Genomic DNA, 7,253 nt, shown 5'->3' with positions numbered 1-7,253 from the left:
CCCTACATTGTCTTTGGAGTTTTAAAAGAATGAATGTAAAAGGTTAAAATCTGAAATATCTCATACTATTTTTAAAATCCGTTTTGTTATCAACATTATTTAAGGGAAGTTGTGTCCCTTGGAAATGCAAGTGATTTTGAACATTCCAGTATTGCTGTTGTGGACAATGGCTCTCCTGTATCAATTTTGTTCTTGATAGCTGGGGACTTCGGACTGTTAGTGCTTGGTTTATTTTGAAATGCTAAGGCATACTGTCATGTACATAGTACACTTGATATATTAAATTTCTGACAATAATCATGATTAGCTAAGTTGCAATGAAGTCAAACTCGACTTAAAGTATGATAAATGCTGTCTGAATTTCTGGGTAGGTGTCAACATGTTGGTTTCAAGACAAAGTATTTTGATCCACAACATTTATTTTTACCAAACTTGGCCAGTTGCACCATGAACTTAGGAAAAACCTTATGATTATGGATCAAAGGTTAAGGTCCCTAACTCTTTGAGCAACATTTTGGTTTCCAGATGTTATCGTTTGAACTATATGTCCAAATTTCCAAACTTATTTTGATAATGCACCCATAGAATGAGGAGCACCCATATTGATTTTGGGGTTAATATTTAAAGGTCAAGTTCACATCAGCTATTGATCGACTGAAGTTTGGTTTCTGGACCTTGTTATGTGTCCAATTTTCATCAACCTTGGTGTGTTAAAATCCTTGGGATGAAGAAGACTTTTATCAATTTTCGTTCTCCAAATCAAAGGTTAAGGTCACAGCAGCAATTGAAAGACTGAAATCGGGTCAAAAAGATTTAGTATCTGGGTTACATCTATATGTCAAATATTCACCAAAACTAGCTTGCGAATTACTCTTGGAAAGAATAAGACCCCTGTAGATACTTACTTAGTAGGTGGAAGTCCAAGATCACAATGCCTATTTTACCATCATTCGAAAATATAAATTGTCAGCAGACTTTGCAGTCTTCATTATAAAATACAAATAAACTATAAATCGTAACCGATGTTTGGAGTGGCAAAATATATAAAAAAAAATGTTTTGATTCTAGTGGAAAATATTTTGGTATAAGATTTTGCTCAAATACTGTTACCAATATTAAATTATACACTTTTCATGAAACAATTTACACTTGTACACCTTTCTGAACTAGAGCATGCAATAAGCATATATATAATAACTGAGCCGTGGAATTTAAGCAGGGATTCTCCGTTTTTAATCTTACTGAATTGTATGTGAGAGAGACTTTCCAACACCAACTAGTTTTAAAAGGGTAATTACATGTAGCTAGAAGGAGACAATCTAATCTTGATTGAAGAAAGGTATGGACTATAATATATCCATTCCTATGACAACGTACATAAGAAACATTTAGTCACTTATAGAAAATACGTGTTTACACATGTCACAGATCATACAATGTGATTTTAAAATTAAGACATTTCACATGAATCTGAATTGTTCTTTACTGTACTCACCATGCTTATTTATATGTTCTATCAAATATGATCATTGAGAGAAAAGCTATACGTGTAATCATGTATCAAATGTTTGGTGAGACAGTTAATTTACAATTTAATGTTTTGTTTAGATATTAGCTGGTAATTTGAATTATTTGCGTATTGTTGTGTTTTTAACCCCCCCCCCCCCCCCCCCCCCACACACACACACTTACTGAGTTGGTGGTATCTTTTTTTTAAGTCATGTCCTTATTGACATTAAACCGATGCTTCAACTTTATGACAGATGGGAGACGTACAGTCAGTGAGGTTAGAAGTTCATAAAAATTGTACAAAATAAAACAAAATACTTAGTAATAATGTATCAAAGTCAAATTAAGGTCACTCTCTGAGTGCTTACAAAACAATCAAACCGAGGACAGTCTCTCAATGTTTACAGATCAAACCACTTATATATATTAAGGTAAATATGAAAAAATTAAGTTGCTTGCAAAACGTTAATTAGACAACAACCCTACATCACAAAATAATAAAGATATCTTCAACCGTGGGAAATGATTACAAATATACAATATGTCAAGCTGTAAATCACATAGAGTGTAGAAAAGTTGTGAAGAACACAGAGTGTAGAAAAGTTGTGAAGAACATAGAGTGTAGAAAAGTTGTAAAGAACACAGTGTAGAAAAGTTGTGAAGAACACAGAGTGTAGAAAAGTTGTGAAGAACATAGAGTGTAGAAAAGTTGTGAAGAACATAGACTATTAAAGAACTGCCATCAATACAAAATACTCGGAAACAAAATCATTTTGAAAGATATGTTAATTATTTATGACAACACTTGGAAGTTTCTGGCTTAAGACGGTACACGAACATGCAGTTTTAGATCTCTTTAAACACCCCTTTTTAATCTCTACCAGTGGGATAACAAAATAATCACGAGAACGTGCAATAAAGATCGGCTCAGAAAAGAACTGAGCTCTGTAATAACGATATATACAGACACCAATAGAACAGGAACACTCAAAATAATTATTATTATTAATACCATATCAAAGAATTTTCATCAATCCTCATATAAGGTATACTGTCTGTTAATAGTTGTAGAGTATCAAAGTCTTACTCAATCGGATACAATTAGTATCATGATTTAAAAAGAAGATGTCTTAAGATTGGAGGGTCCTGTGTAAAGTCAACAAGAAGATGTCTTAAGATTGGAGGGTCCTGTGTAAAGTCAACAAGAAGATCTGAAAACTAAATGGTTATTATCATCTGGTTCATTTTATCTTTGAAATATTTCATCTTATTGACATTTAAGAGAACAGTAATTGTCTTCCTTTTTTAAATTTCGATATAATTTATTTTGACATGTAAAGCTTGTACAACGAAACCTTTAAAATGGCGGGGACGAAAACCTATAAGTTATTATTTCTTGTATTTTAACCGAAAACGACTAAATCTTAACCACACAGCAGATACATGAACAATATTTATTAAAGGAAATGAAATTTGAAGAATTATTAATACCAAGCAATCTTTTCAGATGGGAATATCACACTGGTGTTTGTTTTGCTTTATTTATTTGATTTCATCAAAAAATGTTCCCATCATGGAAAGGAGTATTATTGGAAATTTTGGTAAGTTTCGATAATTTAACAAGCGCTCTTGCATTCTATTAACGTGTAAGTACAAAGAGAAATATAACCAGTCAACTTTTTTTTATATTTCGCGAGCAGGTTCTTTCAATCGTGGACGGACCCAAAAACTCCTTTTCCGAAGGGGGAGGGGCTCGAAGGTTAATAAAGGAATTATAAGGGGAATGTTAAGAACCAGTAGGTCGACTTTTTAGCAGTGAATATTTTGAGATTGAAAGGAATATTATGATCTAAATGCAGCCTGATCTGTCAGAATATAATTTTATTCCATTGTAGTGATTCCGTAATTTAGTAAATTCGCCTGAAATCGAAGTAGGTCTCTTTAGTTACTTGTGTCGGTGTGTTATGGAATAAAGTGTCAAATATTTCTTTAATCTTTTTGAATGAAAAGGAATTTTCTTAAGTATTTTGTGTCAGTAAGAGGCATCTTTTCACGCAGTTATACGAAAAAAAGGACATAAGCGTCTCTATGCTCGCATAGGCCTAGTGATGCTAAGGAATAATTTAGCTTCTGAAATAGTTTTACTTTTTATTCTATTTTGGAACCTTACTTATTTTTGAACCATCTTTAAGCATTTACTATTTGAAGTTAATATGATAATAAAAATGTTGTTTTTACATAGGTCCCATTGGTATCTTTCGCCTCTCTTTTATGTTATATTATATTTTTATAAACCCCAGCACCTCACTATATGTTATATTTGTAATCAATTTTTAGTAACCGACAGTGTAATAAATGAATGAGAAAGTGGGCATGACATCTGCATAATATGATATCTGCTGCATAATACCTCGTAATGAGAAAGTGAGCATGCTATCTGCAGAATACCTCTTAATGAAAAAGTGAGCATGATATCTCGAAAATACCTCATAATGAGAAAGAAGGCATGCCATTCGCATCATATCTCGTAATGAGAAAGTGGGCATGACATCTGCAGAATACCTTGTAATGAGAAAGTGAGCATGATATCTGTATAATACCTTGTATTGAGAAAGTGAACATGACATCTGCAGAATAGCTCGCAATGTGAAAGAAAGCATGATATCTGCAGAATACCTCGTTATGAGAAAGTGAGCATGATATTTGCAGAACTGATCGATTCAGATCAAATTAAAACACATGTTTACTTTAGTATGACAAACTTTCCTTGATCTGTTTATTGTAAGTCTTGAAAACCTAGTTCATGAATAATTAAATGGTAATTGGTGATTCTTAATAACATGTTTTAAATTTTTACAGCCGTGCATACTTTGATATTACAGTGGAGTACGCACACCTCAGCATTTAATATGTATAGGTATATCAAAGCGTCTATTGCTCCGAAGTGGAAGACGTCAGGCTACATACAGAACCCACTGAACTGCACTCAACAGCTTATGGATTTAGATGAAGCATGGAGGAATTGCATGAACATTAATTTGATGGTCCTTTGTGCCAACGACCCCAGCTGTTTTGTCTTACAGACAGGAGGAATGTCGTGTGTTTTCAATATCAGCACATTTCAGGCTAGTCTATGATTCCTTTGGGGACCTGGATAATAAAACGATTTCAATAGTGCATTATTTTCATATTTTGTTTCTATTCTGTAATGAAACATTATTAAATTTAATAAATATTTATTTATTGTTAACTGATTTATTAATAAAGATTGTTAGTTTTATTTAAAAGACAGGTAATTTCCCTAATTTTTATGTACTCAAATAGGGAAAGTGAAATAAAAGTTAGTCCGACTGCTTCTACTACCGGTACTACTAAAATCTATAGTATTATATGATCTTATGCTAAAGGGAAGAATTTTTCGGATTTTCAGGACTGCTCGTGGCTCAAACTAAGACAGATATAGTTTAGATTGCACAGGTTGCTCTCGCATTAGCATATCTGCTTCTTTTTGTGCGTTTATTAACAAATGCATTTTAAAATTAAATTCTCCCAACCTAAGAAAATTCAAGAATTCTTTGACGTCACAAATATTCCCACTAGGTACCTACTCAAACGAATCTTTTTGTGTTGTGTCTTGTTTAGTCTGCAAATTACACCCTTTCCCATCCTTTTGTTTTCCGTTTGATTAATAATGACAATAAATAAATTCAGTTTTTTCCGACATATTAATATGATTGCGCATCCATCCAGATATATATCCTGACGGGAAAATTCAATTTCCATGGTATAATCTATCAATAGTCTTTGATGATCTTTGATAATCACTAACGATGGTTGTTGAGAATATTCTATTTACTCTCTGTCTGGTAAATTCATATAAAATGAAATTCAAAAAATGAAGTATGATGTGCTTACGTTGCTTGTATGAATCATTATAAAAATAAGGAGATGTGGTATGATTGCCAATGAGACAACTATCCACCAAAGTTCAAATGAAGTGGCTGTAAGCAATTATAGGCAACCGTACGGCCTTCAACAATGAGAAAAACCCATACCGTATGGTCGGCTATAAAAGGCCCCGACATGAAAAATATGAAACAATTCAATTGAGAAAATTAACGGCCTAATTTATAAAACAATTTACGAAAAACAAATATGACAGACATGAACCAACGACAACTACTGCACTACAGGCTTCTGACTTCTGACTCAAATGATCTATTCAAGAATTAGTTTCATTGTCAGTACAATGTTTATAATTGATGCATGACTTCCTTTTTCGGCATGTCATTTTAGATTAGTTTTAGTGAAGTGAGGACTTTCTTATCATTTGGGAACTTTATAATATTCTAAGTTTGTAAGATATGATAATCCCTTACTTCATGATAAGTACTCGCTAACGCTCGTACTTAATCATGAAGAAAGGGATTATCTTTCTGTTGGAAAATTTCAGAAAGATGCTGATAAACTTATTTTGTGACACAGATTATTTTCTTGTTTAGGCGCGAAATATATTCTTACTCTTAATGCTTGACGTAACAAAATTTGTATAGAATTATATTTAACTAAAGCTCAGCGTAAATATGCAGAAGCATGACAATACATTAATGATGAAATGTGTAAATATTTCTGTAAAAGAATATAATTTTACTTTACCAGTATACTTCACTTAGAATTACATTTGAGCGCAAGAAAATCTCTATGTGAATCGGCTGAAGGTTACCTCGGCTGAATCCCGGGGTCGAAGTTCAACATATCAACGGAAATGTTTGCGTGTGCTTGCGTTGCTTTAGATCGAGGCCACAGCTTTTCAACCAATCGGGGAATGTTTACTTGGGGCATACATCTATGTTTACTGCAGGTTTCGACATAGGGATTATAGAAAAATGGAATGTTGTTGGTAGATACAAAACAGAAAATGATGAACACTTTTAGCAAAAGATAAATTGGATCGGGGGTCTGTGAATTCACATTATTTCAGTACAACTCTCCTTACTCTTGGGAAGCGTGTGCTTTACATCGAGGCTTGCATTGCTTTACATCGACGCCATAGTAGTTCAACCAATCGGGGAATGTTTATTTGGGGCATACATCTATTTATACTGCAGGTTTTGGCATATTTTAATCGAAATTAGAGAAAAATGGAATGATGTTAGGAGATATAAAACAGAAAATGATAAATATTTTTAGCAAAAGATGAATTGGATCGGGGTTCTGTGTATTCACATTATTTGTACAACTCTCCTTACTGATGGCAAAAAATGGAATTTCCGTGACCTAAATGGTTCGCGAAAATTAATATTTTTATATATATATATAGTAAATAATCAATAGATAAGGGATCGTATAAAGTATTGTCATTTTTACTAGTTACCAAAACAATTCAATATGTAGTGTGTAATTGATATAAACAAAGGGAGATGAAGGTATACCCTAAAGACAGAAATCCAACAACATCAAGACATCGAAGAATTAATACGTTCAGGGAACTTCAAGCATTAAGGGATAGTTGTAAAAAAAAAAAAGGCAAAACTCAAATACGTATATAGAAAAGGGGAAGGCATTCCATAAGCGGCTGTTGAAAATAGAGGTATAATGGACACCTAACAAAAAAACCCAAAAGTTATATACCAGTATTGTACAAATGTACGGAAGAGTATAAGCGATATCTTTTTTTATATATCTTCCTATGTTTACCTTTTAACGCAAACATTTGTGTTATCTTATTTCTAATTTAAGTTTCA

This window comes from Mytilus californianus, unplaced genomic scaffold (genome assembly GCF_021869535.1).
Source record: "Mytilus californianus isolate M0D057914Y unplaced genomic scaffold, xbMytCali1.0.p SCAF_2, whole genome shotgun sequence".
In the NCBI taxonomy this organism is placed as follows: Eukaryota; Metazoa; Mollusca; class Bivalvia; order Mytilida; family Mytilidae; genus Mytilus; species Mytilus californianus.
This window is presented reverse-complemented; position numbering follows the sequence as displayed.